Consider the following 14,183-nt stretch of genomic DNA (forward strand, 5'->3'; position numbering starts at 1 on the left):
CGAGGCCTCGCGAACCTACGGTGAATGTGTGAGTTTATTTGATTTTGTTGTTGCAACCTCATCCGACCGTTGTGAGCAACTTTGGACCAGAAACTCAGAAGCCTTCATTTATGGCCTTGAATAAATGAAAATACGGCTCTGACAGCAAAACCCTGAGTGGGCCCTATAGCGACACCAAACGAACTGAGATCAGAGCAAAAGCCTTGGCTGACAGCCCGTTGCTGCAAGCGCTTCCCACAAGAGGACTCCGGAACCAATCCACCGGTTTCAACCCAACTTGAAAACGCCACTGGGGTCGGGCCAGAACCGACTTCCCGAGCCAACCGGCAGTCGAGCCTCGCCACGGGACCTGCGGCAACGGTAGGCCAAAACAAACAACACTCTGTGACTCGTTGGTGTTCTATGGGCTCTATCCACAGTTAATAACCCTTAGATTAGACAAATTAAATCTGCAATCCAATTTCGGTCATTTGTTCCCTCATACTCGTAGAATTCTCTCCCTCTACAATATAAACTGAAACTCAATCGAACCTTACATAGGCTACCCTGTTTTAGTACCTCCTTGTTGTCATATTAACTGTTTTCCCTGTAATATCACCACATTTACCCACAATTGTACCCTCTTCTGTTAGTTAATAAATTCACTTTGAGCACAGCGATGTATGTGTGTGTGTTATTCAGAATCTAGAGTCCCTATACACAGAACTTATGCTCAGATCTGAGACTGACTGATTGACCTTACGATTTCAGAATAACAACTAATGAATTAACCGAACTCGGTATAATTCTCAGGCTATACTCAAGGACCTAAAGCCTTGGGCGGACAAGCAAATCTTTAGGTGGTGCTCCTAATTTCGAGGTATAAAATTAATATTCCCGGAAATATTAATTTTCATAACTATATTAAAATTTTACGTAGCCGAGGTCTGCTACATTGTTGTTTTGTTTGTTTTCAGCAGGACTGATTTTGAGCGGAGAGTGGAGCGATGACCAGGCTGCTGGAGCTTGCAGAAATGTCTGTCCACCAACCAGGGCACTCTTCAAGTTCTGAACCAGATGTGGGGCATCCGGCATGAAATATAGCCTCCTGTCTGGTCTTGCAGGATGTGAGAATTAAAAAAGTTTCTTTGAAGACATCACATTCAAGGGTTGGTTGCCTTGTATATTTTGCCTTGTATATTTTGCATTGTTTACCAAAACTTCTTTCTTGACTTAAACTAAACAGCTTCTGGCATTCATTGATATTTACTTGTTGTGCATGTGTATGTGTCTTAACATAACATGAGAATCTTAGTAATTATGACAATAGAAGCATGAGAAAAAACTATAACCATACTGTAATGTATTGTACCTTATGGGAGCAGACCCCCTTCCCTCCAATATTAAACAAAATAATATAATTACATTTAAAGGGCTTTATTGGCATGAAGGTTTCAAGAACAGTGTTTCCAAAGCATCAAAATAAAATTTGTCAATACACACAGTATACAGTAAGTTAGAAATGGGCATGTTATTAGTTATAAAACAAAATACAAACTGAATGGACAGAAGAAAATTAAAGTTTGGTGGGACTCGTGGATTTTGTAAGGCATATCATCAGGTGCTAATGATCATACATTCAATATGTAGGTGGAAACAGGATGATTGAGTGAAACAGCCTAACTCAGTTTACAAGGTAAGAGAAGACAGTTTACTGGCAAGAGAAAGCACAGCAACCAGACACAAGGTAGAGCTACTGCATCAGCAGTCTCTCTCAGGCAGCAGGTGGTTTGGACTGATCATTCAGAATGTGTCTGTGTCCTGGTTAATAGTTTAGCCTCTGTTTGGGGAAGGGTGAAAGGGTACATTGAATGAAATGAAACAATTGAAATGAATCCCCAGTTAACAGTAATGTTATGGATCATATTTAGGAGTGTAGTGAGTGTTCATTCAGTAACCATCTCTCTAACATTAGTTACATTTGAACAGATTACACTGTGAAAGCAGTCTGTCCATCACTCCCAGGATAGAATACACTAACTATAAGTGTAGTCAACATCGTAATCAATGCACATTATGCATTAATATTTACAGAAAATTGCTGCAAATTAAGTCGCTGCTGTAAATGTGTACCATTACGTTATGGGAACTGCCCCTTTTCCTACCAAAATTAAACACAAAAACTGATTAAATCTATGTTTATGTCTGTAATGTAAGTGTCAGCTCAGTAATCAGTGTCATATTTTGTTAGTATTTACCGATAATTGCAGTAAATATAGCTGCTGCTGGTGTCCGTCCCACCTAAACCCATTCAAACTGGTTGACAGCGCTGAGTCGTTTGGAACTACGGAGAGCGACATGAACCACGTGACCGCGTACCGGCGAGATCAAAGAGTGTCGTAACTCTCTTATTTAACGGCCCTGGTACTACCTACGTCTAATAGGTAAATCACATTTTATTGATAACTGTTCAGTGACACAGCGTACTGCCTTTTCTCCACCTAGTGGTAGATAGATGCATTTTTAGGTTACTTGGAACTTGAAGTTTGAGCTTTCAGGGGTTGCTGTGTCAGTGTGGACTGCTGAAGCTTAAGCTCTTTTCCATTTCACACAGATCACAGGAAACATAAGCCTGTAAGTATCGCATACTATGTCGTTTAGGATGTTAAGCATTTAAAGCAAAGTAGTTAATGTTAAGATTATATAATCGCGATGCATGCTAATGTCCGTTAGCATGTTAATGGCGATTCCTATAATGTTAGCATTGAGCTACCCGTTAAAGCCCCAATTTTTTGTGTTGATATGATGGGCTGGAATATCGATACAGTTGGACAAAAGTACTGTGCATTAGGGTTGCCAACTGTCCCGTATTAGACGGGACGTCCATTATTTTAGGCCTAATTGAGTTCTCCCATACTTGACCTCTCTCGTTTTTTGACTAACGTTACTACGCTCACGGTGCGAACTACTGCGAAGCCAGGGTGTTATGTCGAGTTTTGCCTGCCCGCCGAGAACTGCATGCACCTCCAAATAATGCTTTTAAACGCTATAATATTCTTTGTGGGCTTTATCAATGGTGATAAATGATTCGAAGTGTTTATTTTATGAACGTTTAGAGTCTTTAATAATTTATTACACTTAGTAGAAGTAACGTTAGCCTACCATTCCTTGACATTCAGTTAATATATGTTGTGATAACTGTTTGATCACTGAGCACAGCAATAATCCGGCAGATCAAATTTTGTCGGCTACCTGCCGATTTTGCATCCACCTCTTTTCTCAGCATAAATGACCGTTAGCACCAGCGAGGTGCATGCAATTCTCGGCAGGCAGGCAGAATTCCGCATAACACCTGTCGCTCCGCGATCTCCTGTCCGTAGTCCGCCCCACTCCCTCTCCGGGATGGGTTGTGGTTGTACCTCTAGTACGACTGGCGCGCTGTGAACTATTAGTGATTGTTTCCTCTGACTGAAAGAATATTAGGCATGATCCATGGACTACTTTCTAAAATCTTCCCCCTCACGGAGAAAAGAAAGGTCAGGTCGCAAATATTATTATTATTATTATTATTATTATTATTATTATTATCATTATTATTATAAGACAAATATGCCTGATACTTACTGATACTCAGCCCCAGGCCTACATGATTGCAGCAATTAAGGATTCAGCAGTAAGAATCACAGTCTGTCCCCCAGAACGCAGAAAGGTATTTTTCTGTGTCTGATGGAGTGTGCTGCGAGTTCCTTGACTTTAATGAAGATAGTTATGAAACTGCAAATGGTATTCATCAAGTTCTGATGAACTGCCTGAAAAAGCATGAACTGGAAACAAAACACATCACAAGTAGCTATGTCTTTTTAGTTTGTCATATGTGGAAGGGGATAACCTTTTCTAACCTACAATGCAAGTGTTTTATATTAGAGAAATAGTAACAGGTAGGCTAGTGGTTTAATTAAAGGACTGTGTTAAAGGTACCTGCTGTAAATAACTATTATTAAACCTACCAAATATTTAATTAAGAGATTAGCTATCATTATGACATACTGCTTAAAACAATACACTGTTTATTCACACAACAATATACCTGCAGTGCTGCAGCAGTGCTACCGTTTGTCCCTTATTTCATAGTGACAAAGTTGGCAACACTATGTGATATACACATTTAGTTACACTTACTTTATACCCCTGCTCTTTATACAGTTGTTTTGATAACTGCCAATTCCACATCTGTAACTTGCATAGAAAATTCCATGAGCAACACAAACCCTTTATCAAGCAGGGAACTACTGGAGACGTAATAAGTGAATGTTATTTGTTCAGTCTTAATTGTGAATTAACGATTTCATTTTGTACTATTTGAATTAATTTATGTTAATGATACAATATTTCTGATGCAGCTTATAAATTAGAAATCTTGAAACTATATTTCATATGGATTTCAGTTCTACTGTATGAAGACAAGGATGTTTCTCCTATTCTGCATCTTCTGCCTGATGACTACCTACAGTATAGTCAATGTCAAGGTCCCCCTGGGCCACCTGGGCAACGTGGGACACCTGGGCTACTTGGTCAACCTGGGCCATCTGGGTAAAAGGTGGGTGTTGATGACAACACAGTTTTGCTCCCCAAGTATAAAATTTTTTGACCAGACACCAGCAATCATTGTTTGAATTTTGGCACCTTCTAGTTGGACAGGTAGATGGATTTATTATGGTGCCATAAAACCTGCAATGTGCCTCGAAACCCCCCACTTTCCTTACACAACCATTTCACTTCGCTGTCTGTGTCAGCTGGACCACCTTAAAATCATAGTCTTAACTTTGTACACAGGCATTCCATATTCAATAAAAAATTATTAAACAATTAGTGAAATGACTAAAGACAATATATGTTAACCAACCATGAAACACTAAAACAATCCAATACATCTTCAGAACTCTTTTATCCAGTTTAATTTCACAATTTACTACAGGTCAAAGTCATTGCAGCAGTTATTCATTATATATGGACAAAAATATTGAGACACCCCTCTTAATCATTGAATTCAGATGTTCCATTCAGTCCCATTGCCTCAGGTGTATAAAATCAAGCACCTAGCCATGCAGACTGCCTTTATGAAAATTTGCAACAGAATTTGTCTCTAAATTTGAGCATGGTACTGTAAAAGGATTCCACCCCTGCAACAAGTCAGTTCGTGAAACTCTTCCCTCCTAGATACTCCATAATCAATTGAAAGAGGTATTATTGCAAAGTAAAGCATTTAGGAACCACAGCAACTCAGCCACGCAGTGGCAGACCATCTAAAGTTACATAGAGCGGTCACCGAGGGCTGAGGTGCATAGTGTGTAAAAGTCGCCAACGCTCACCTGACTAAATAACTGCAGACTTCCAAACCGCCTCTGGCATTTACATCAGCAAACTGTTCGGCGGAAGCTTCGTGGAATGGGTTACCACGGCCAAGCAGCTGCATGAAAGCCTTACATTAGGACTGCACGATTTGGTTGTGTCATATTGCAATTATTGTGGACAATACTGTGATTGCGATAAAATGGTAACAAATGGTACTTGCTTGATTATCAAGGAAAATGCACAAAATATTGAAATTTTGAAATGTGTATTTCTCAACTCTAGCTAAATAGCCAGCTATCCAAACCCAAACCTTCCTTCTTCTCTTCTCCCTATTTTCTTCTGTCTCGCATATAGGTCGCTGTTTTTGTATAACAACCTGCTCAAGCGGCCACAGAGCGACCGGTGCTCCCTGTGGCCAGTCAACTGTGTTTTGAACGATTAGCGGCACTGTGTGGGTTTGGGGAAGGGACTGAGATTATGGTAGGTTGTAGTCTTTACTGTGCTTGTGAATAATATTTCTGGTTTGCAAGTATCTATTTTTAGAGACGTGAAATGGTCACATTGTAGAGCCTGTTCTGGGCGTAGATGAGCAGACTGCAGTGCACACAGAGTCTAGTGTCACACTCACAGCACACCTTTTTTGCGGGTATGTAATTACACAGCTTGACATCGTGACTGCAGTTGCGATTAGATTAATCATGCAGCCCTACTTTACATCACCAAGCATAATGCTAAGCGTCCGATGGAGTGGTGTAAAGCCCCACTGAAGGGAAATGTTTATTACCTGTTGCTAAGCTTGCTAAGACATTTTGGAGAATTCTACACTTCTAACTTTGTGGGAACAGTTTGGGGAAGTCCCATTGCCGTTCCAGGCAAGCAAAGGCCTTAAAAGTATGGTTGGATGAGTTCAGTGGGGAAGAACTTGACTGGCCCAAACAGAGCCCTGACCTCAACCCTTTCGAACACCTTGATGAGCTAGAATGGGAAATTGCAAGCTAGGCCCTCTCATCCAACATTAGTGACCTCACAAATGCTCTTCTGGATGAATGAATGAAAAATTCACACAGACACGCTCCAAAATCCTAAAAAAGCCCTCCCAGAAGAGCGGAAGCTGTTATAGCTGCAAAGGGGAACCAACTCCATATTATAACATAAAAGCTCCTGTAGGTGTAATGTGCAGGTACGTCCCAATACTTTTGTCCATATAGTGTATTTTGGTCCCTCTGTTACTGATGTTCTGCACAGGAGAACTCTTAATCTCTGCTGTTACATCTATTGTGCTCCAATTGTATTATTTTTGTTGGATATTGAGGCTGATACCCCTACCATTTCCCCCCTCTCTTCTACCCTTTTAATTGTGTTCTAAAGTTGTCACTGTTGTGCCTCTTGTGTCTGACTGTTGAGTGAAAAACTTACTAAATAAATTAAGGATGAAATGGTTACCGGTTTAATGATAAACCATGATAAAATTCCAGATGGTTATTATTACGATACACATTTTAAATAACATGAGTAACGTGTGTGAATACCTCGATCTGAAAAACTGATGGTAAATACTGTCCAGCATAAACTAAAGTTAGCAATGCAATGTGGGTTTGTTTGGGTGTTTAGAGATTTTTCAGCCACTCTGAAGTCTGGTTGTATTTTGGATTGAAAGAGTGCTGAGAGAAACTCGATCAAAGAAAATTGCCTTATAGCGAATGCAGGGTACATTAACTTTTAGCTTTGGTTTTTCCGTCTGACTTGCTAACAGCTTGCAAAGTGAAGCTCTCAGTGTTAGCTACTCTTAAAAACATTACACGTTGAAAAACACCACACATTAATACAGAATCAATTATAAAAATGGTAAACAGAAATAAAAAAAAATTATAATCAATAAATCAGTGCTGAGGATGAATTAGAATTTAAGCCTGTTAGCTTGGGGGAAAAGCTGCTCTGCAGTCTGGTGGTGTGGCAGCAGAAATGTCTATATCTCTTCCCAGAAGGCAGCAGGGTACATACAATGCATCCGGAAAGTATTCACAGCGCTTCACTTTTTCCACATTTTGTTATATTATGATCTTTCTGTGTACTCGTAATGGGTGGGGCTAATTATGCTTCAAAGCATTGTTTATGATTACAAGAGGATTTTTTCTTTAAAAGGTTCCAATTCTTATAGTTTATTAGAAAAACAGATATTTTTACACATATTTACTCAGATGATATTCATACTTGTAAAAAGTACATCATCCGTACCACATACTTGTTTCAACTGAGTACTCACTCAACCCTAATATATAGCTTTTTTTCTTGCTCTACAGGAGACCATGGTCCAGTAGGATTTGTAGGAGCACCTGGCAAATGTGGAATATGTGGACCAGGTTATATGTATACATATACACACACACACACACACACACTGTTCATCATTAGTATATTGAGTGGACCGAGCTGTGGATGAATTGGAGTTTAAAAGTCTGATAACTTGGGGGGAAAAAGCTGCTCTGCAGTCTGTTGGTGTGGCAGCAGAAACTCTTGTATCTCTTCCAAGAAGGCAGCAGGTTGAACAGGCTACATACATTGTGTAATTGAGGCCATCTCTGACATGGTATTAGAGCCCAAACGATTTAAGGGTGTGCTGATATTAAGAACCACTTGCAAATAGAACAGGTTTCTACGTTTATAACAGCCGATTAATTACAATAACAAAAGAAACTGAGAAAGAGATCTGTCAATCATGTAATAGGTGTTGCATAGTTTATCCACCAGAGTGCACTCCTGTGTTATTTTCTACACAAACTCAAAGTAACAGTGTATCACTTGCTTATTGGTTGGCAGGCAGCAGAAAATAACTGTGGGGGGGGTCCGGAAACCGGTCAGTTTCTGGTGAGACCACCATTTGCCTCATGCAGTGCAACACATCTCCTTTGCATAGAGTTGATCAGGTTGTTGATTATGGCATGTGGAATGGTGGTCCTCTCCTATTCAGTGGCTGTGCAAAGTTGCAGTCAGGTCGAGACCCCGATGAGGACGACAAGATGCGGATGAGCTTCCCTGACAGTTTGTGCAGAAGTTCTTTGGTTATGCAAACTGATGGTTGCAGCAGCTGCCCGGATGGCTGGTTTCAGACAGTCTTGGAGGTGAAGATGTGGAGGTCCTGGGCGGGTGTGGTTACATGTGGTCTGCGGTTGTGAGGCCGGTTATGGTAGAGAAATGAACATTCAATTTACGTGCAACAGCTCTGGTGGAAATTCCTGCAGTCAGCATGCCAATTGCATGCTCCCTCAAAACTTGCGACATCTGCGTCATTGTGCTGTGTGATGGAACTGCACATTTTCGATGGATTATAAAAAGGAGAAGTGCATAGCCTGGTGTATGTTGTACAGCCGGATAGTAGCACTCAAAGTATTCGGACTATAAAGACTATAAAGACATTAAACGTGACTTCACACATAAACAAACATGGAGACATACTGTCGTCGTCAGCTTTATCTGGTATACTCTTGCCTTTGTCTGATGTAATACTGTGACACTTAAAATCATTTACTGTAAAACAAACAAGGACATTAAAAAGAGCTGAAGCTGAAAAGGGAATATGAACCTTTCATCTGAATGCAGGTATACACACAAATGTTAGCTCCAACTTGTTGCCAGTTTGGTAACTGAATGTCATCTGCTTAATCCAGAATCCTTCAGCATGGATCTCAAAGCCTTAATGGAGAGTATTCCAAAAATTGAGCTGGGTATGTATCCTATTTAAACATTATATTGTGCCCTCTGATGCGCACAGTCCCGCAAATAAACAAACAGATTGCTAAACATTATGCACCAAGAGGTTTGATAATGACTGAATGAATGAATTAACTGAATGAAATTAACTGAATGAAATTAACTGAATGAAATTAACTGAATGAAATTAATTTAATAGTCAGTGTTATATTATGAACATACAATTTAATAGCTGGTTATGCTGGTGCTTTTTCCATTAAAGACAAGTTATGCGTATGCTGTCAATTACAGATCTTAGAAAAAAAGAAAATTGGAATTGGCCAACATCAAAAAATCAGTAATCGTTATTGGCCAGGAAAAATGCAATCGGTGCACCTCTAGTAAAAGCAAATGGTTTCACTTCCTCATTTATTTCTGATTTTCTGTATACTGTCCTCTCCTTTCAGCTATAACCTATGACTTTGTCCGGAGAGTTGGTCAGAAATACTTTGTGTCCTACAAGACTCTTTCTCCACGGCCATCGATTTCTGCTCCCAACGAGGCTTAGAGCTGGCTTTGCCCCAGAACGAGGAGGAGAACAGAGTGCTGACTCAGTTCTTTGGGGACGTTTACAAAACGGCCTGGATCAACGTCAGCAACAAAAAAGCAGAGGGGAATTTTGAGGCTGATATGGAAAAACCGACCTCTGACCTTTACCAAATAGAGAGAAGGGCAGCCAGACAAATCCATCCAGGATACAGGCTGCACCGTGTTGTCAGAAAACGGCATCTGGGGAGTGACACGTGAACGCTTCCTGAATGCTTACATCATTTGTCAGATATAGAAAATTCTGGTATCCCATGCAGTGTTTCCCATATGCGCCGCTGCTGGGTTATTATACATCTTGGACTAATTAAAGTAGCCTAACTTGCAGATCATGACTGAGCTATAATAGCTTCTTGACGCAAGTAGTTGGAAGACAATAAAATGGGTTTATGGTGTAATATTTACAAAATACAGGCCTACAGCTTTCCCTAACTTTAACAGTGTTTCCCAGATAGACTTTACTTGGGCTGGCTGCCCAGGTATATTAAGATGTAACTGGTATTAGGCTATGTTACAAGACGCTGACACAATGAATATTTTATTTTATGAACAGTGAACATACCAGTGCAAATGTGATTCGGCATCATGTTGGTTTCGATAGGCTTTGTCGTTAACAAGCCCCCTCCACAGGCGGAGCACTTGCCGATGAAAACGAAGTCACTGGTGGAAAATCCAAAAGACGAGTTCTATGTCAGAGAGAAAGAGAAAGGGGAAAGGCAAGCTGGTGTGTTTGCAGCAAAGTGTAGAGGTATGTGTGTGGGGGAAAAGAGAACTGATTGGAAATTGAGCAGATTCAAGTAGTAGGTAAACACTAAAATAAGGTGGAGAAGGAAGTAGAATTAAAATGCTGAAATAAAAATGAACCTACTAGAAAGAGAAATATACCCCGCTAACACCCTCCCCCGTTTTATTGGGGTAGGAATAACCCCCACCAACAACCAAATTTGTTTGCAATGTGTGATACATGATGTGTTGGTGTTTTATATCAAGATATGAAACAGGGCACGCTTAGAGAGCGCACAAAAAATTGTTCACTTAAACTCCGCTGCTACAACTCCATCCTAGGGGAAAACACTGCCATGTAAGGCTTACTGTTATGCAAAGTTTGCAAAGTTTTATATATATATATATATATATATATATTCCTTTATAACATAATTTTGAGTACTATACATGACTATGGTGTAGGAACTTTTTAAAAGCAGTGTTTTGAAAACATGACACAATAAAGCATACAGCAGTGATATAGTCTCATTTTATTCATTCATTTATTTTAGTTTGAAGGAAAATACCTAATGTTGTTTTCTGGGTAGTCTTCACAGAAAGAACAGTTTATTGATGTCTCTTTTTAATTTAACCATGTAATGATTACACTATCTGTGTATCATTGTAAATGACAGGCTACTTCCTTCACCTTGTTTGCAATCAGGTATTTGTGGGGAATCATCCAAACTTATTTTCCAGTAAATGTCAATTCAGTTCCAATATGATAAAGCATGGGGAACAGAGACAATTTCTTTGTTTGTCATTTTACAACTGGTGATTCAGCCACACTGGGGAGACAGACGGAAGCAGGTGAAGCTCTGCCTGTTTTTCAAAAGCGTTGTGCCTGATGGAATGGCGTCATACTACTGCACACTCTTTCGGCGTAACTGAATAAAACACGTATTGTTAATGCAGCGTGGAGCAACGTGAGAAAGTCATAGCAAGAGCCTTCGATTCGCGATCAGCCGTGCATCCTGCCCGATCGGTACTGCGCATGTGCAATTTTCAACAGAGGCTCACGGGTAATCTTAAGCAGTTTCAGGAAAATAACTGTTTTTTTCAGAGTGTTATTGATTTAGTTGCTTTTTAAGCAAGTTTTAACGTCTTCTGGATGCAGTTTGATGAAGTAGGCTAAAGATATGCGGGTTGGGGCAAGCCGGGGATCGAACCGCCGACCTGCAAAACCCATCTGTTAGCCACTGCCTCCCGTTAAAATAGTGTAAAACGTTACTTGTTGCTTTCTTTTTAATGTAGCAAAGCCTCTATCTGTGTACTAAATCATAGCATATACAATTTCACTTTAAATAACGTTTTTATAGTCCTCTGTGAGAGGGTTGTGTCCAGCAGCAGAGTGGCGCAGCGGAAGCGTGCTGGGCCCATAACCCAGAGGTCGATGGATCGAAACCATCCTCTGCTAAGCTTAGTTTTTTCCAGCTAAATGGGAAACGTCTACAGACTGTTGGGCTACATACACGGAAGTTAACATAAATTGAGGGTGCATAATAGGTTCATAGGTTTATATATACATCCGTGCAAAACCTAAACAATCTTTTTTAAATGACTTTAAACACCCAATAAAGATACTAAAGCAAACACAAACATGATCAGTTGGTTTTCAATTAAATATTTTTCAATTTTGTAGCCTATTAATGACATGTATTTAAGGTGTTGTCACTGTGGCACACCAAAGACAGTAGTGTCAGTTCACTGCTAAAATTTAAATGATTTATTATTATTATACTATTATTCTCTCTTTACATTTAACCTGAACAGCTGGCCCATTTCAACTGGACATTGTAAAAATAGGTCAAGAGGGAACCTGCTGAGACTTTAACTCTCATAATTCCAATACAATTATGCTTTTTCATATGCCAGCTTATAAAAATATCATTAGATCTCGGGCATACCTTATTTGATGGTCATATAAAGTCATTTAACAAAAGGTGGCCCATTTTAGCTGACTCCACCCTACATTTTTAAGTTTGAAATCACTTAACACTCGGAGCTGCAGCACTTTGCTGGTTCTATTTTTTTATTTACCATTATTTGTTTGTATTATCTGTAGCTGTTAGTGTCTGCATCATCACAGATTTGCTGACAATGAGAATAGAAATCGGCGATTAAGATAACTTTGGATGCCGACGGCACTGTAAGGCATATTTTTATACTTCTACAAGAGGCCAGCAGAGGGCAGTGTCGTTCCACATTTCAACATTTGAATCTCTCCAACAACTACGCTAATTCTAAACTTTAGATAATTATTCCATTACTCTTCCATTATGTCTTTAAATGTTTTATGTCTTTTGTTTTCTGCCATGCCATGATGCATCTCATTATGCCCTCTGGATATCAAATCAAAACATCCCCAAACCAACAGTAGACTGGATGTTTTAGGAAAGTCCAATGTAAGTAACTGAGTGAAATTATTGTTCTTACAAATATAATACTGAGCCAATCCTGCTAAAAAGACAATAACATTAATCCTGTTGTCTTACACTCAGCCCTCTCAGTTATTTGTTATAGTAGTCAACATATTCATTTTCTTCCAGAGATGCTGCCTGGTGCCTAAACTAGGGCTGCCACAAATAAATGATTTTCATCATCATATTTCTTTTTATTCATTCATTCATTGATTAGTTGTGCATTTTGTCTATGAAATGTCAGAAAGAAGACTAGTATTGTCAATTCCCAGAGCTCAATAGGACGCCTTGCTTGTTTTGTCCGACTCGCAGTCTAAAACACAAAGATATTCTGTTTACTATCATATATAACAATGACAGGCAGCAAATTATCAAATTTGAGTAGCAGGATCCAGAGATTCTTTGGCTTGGTTTTGGCAACTGAAACAATAAATTAACAAAAGCTGGGAATTCACTTTCGTGTCTTGATCAACTAGCCTAATCTTTGCGATTTTAGCTTAAATAAAAACCATGTTAAGGCTGGAGGAAACCTAAATAGATTGTCATACACACATCACAGACTTGTCCCTCAAGGCCTCTGGCAGACTCCGAACTGAACTGAACTCCGCCTCAACACCTTCAAGGCTTTTGAACAGCATGACCCTGTCTCTACTGTCCTCTGCTACCACCACCCAACTCTACCACCTGACCCACACCACTAGGACCTCTAAGACAGCTGAGGTGATGCGTACTGTGGTGGAAGAGACTTTGCACTGCTCTCATGCATCTATTATTTATAGTCTCTGTCTTCTCTCTCATACAGCTTTCTGCCTCTCTGTATCTCTATTTCAGTCTCTCTCAGGCCTGACCACATAATGACAGACCTGCTGTATATTAAAAGGACCCTGCCCATGCATCCTATCCCTGTCACCTCCCTCTTCGTGGGCCTTTATAAGGCCCTCACATGGGCGGGGGGGCACTACTTTCCTAAGAGGAACTGTGCACAGACATCTGGAAGGCTTGCTAGTTCCTAAAGCCACCTATTCACCCACAGCCAGGGATCTCCTGTCTAATCGCTAACCATGGATAACCATTCATACAACTTCCCCTCAGACTGCACCCCACTCACCAACTGTAAGTCTGCCCGTAAGCCGGCTGGATCCACCGTCGTGAACATGGGCAATGCTGGCAAGAATCCTCCCCGGGACTATCTAGTCTGGTCATTGTGCAACACCTTGTACGTTAACTTCTGCTGCCTGGGCTTCATGGCTCTCATCTACTCCATCAAGGTGAGATCTTGTGCTCTTTTTTAAAAATTTTTGGTCGGTTTGGGCCTTTTTCATGAACATCTAAGAAATTTACTGAGGAGTCAAAAGTGAGAAGTTAGGATGAGGC

At 40.1% G+C, this 14,183-nt stretch overlaps 1 long non-coding RNA gene and 1 pseudogene across 1 annotated transcript; both read left to right on the forward strand.

Moving 5' to 3' along the window:
- Positions 1-2,347: 2,347 nt before the first annotated feature.
- Positions 2,348-9,951, forward strand: LOC123961769 (annotated as a pseudogene).
- Positions 9,952-11,935: 1,984 nt separating this feature from the next.
- Positions 11,936-13,858, forward strand: LOC123961772. The gene is made up of 3 exons (XR_006822775.1): positions 11,936-12,794; positions 13,369-13,529; positions 13,641-13,858. It is a non-coding gene; the product is annotated as an uncharacterized LOC123961772 (long non-coding RNA).
- Positions 13,859-14,183: the final 325 nt, after the last annotated feature.

Source organism: Micropterus dolomieu, linkage group LG22 (genome assembly GCF_021292245.1).
Source record: "Micropterus dolomieu isolate WLL.071019.BEF.003 ecotype Adirondacks linkage group LG22, ASM2129224v1, whole genome shotgun sequence".
NCBI classification, from domain to species: Eukaryota; Metazoa; Chordata; class Actinopteri; order Centrarchiformes; family Centrarchidae; genus Micropterus; species Micropterus dolomieu.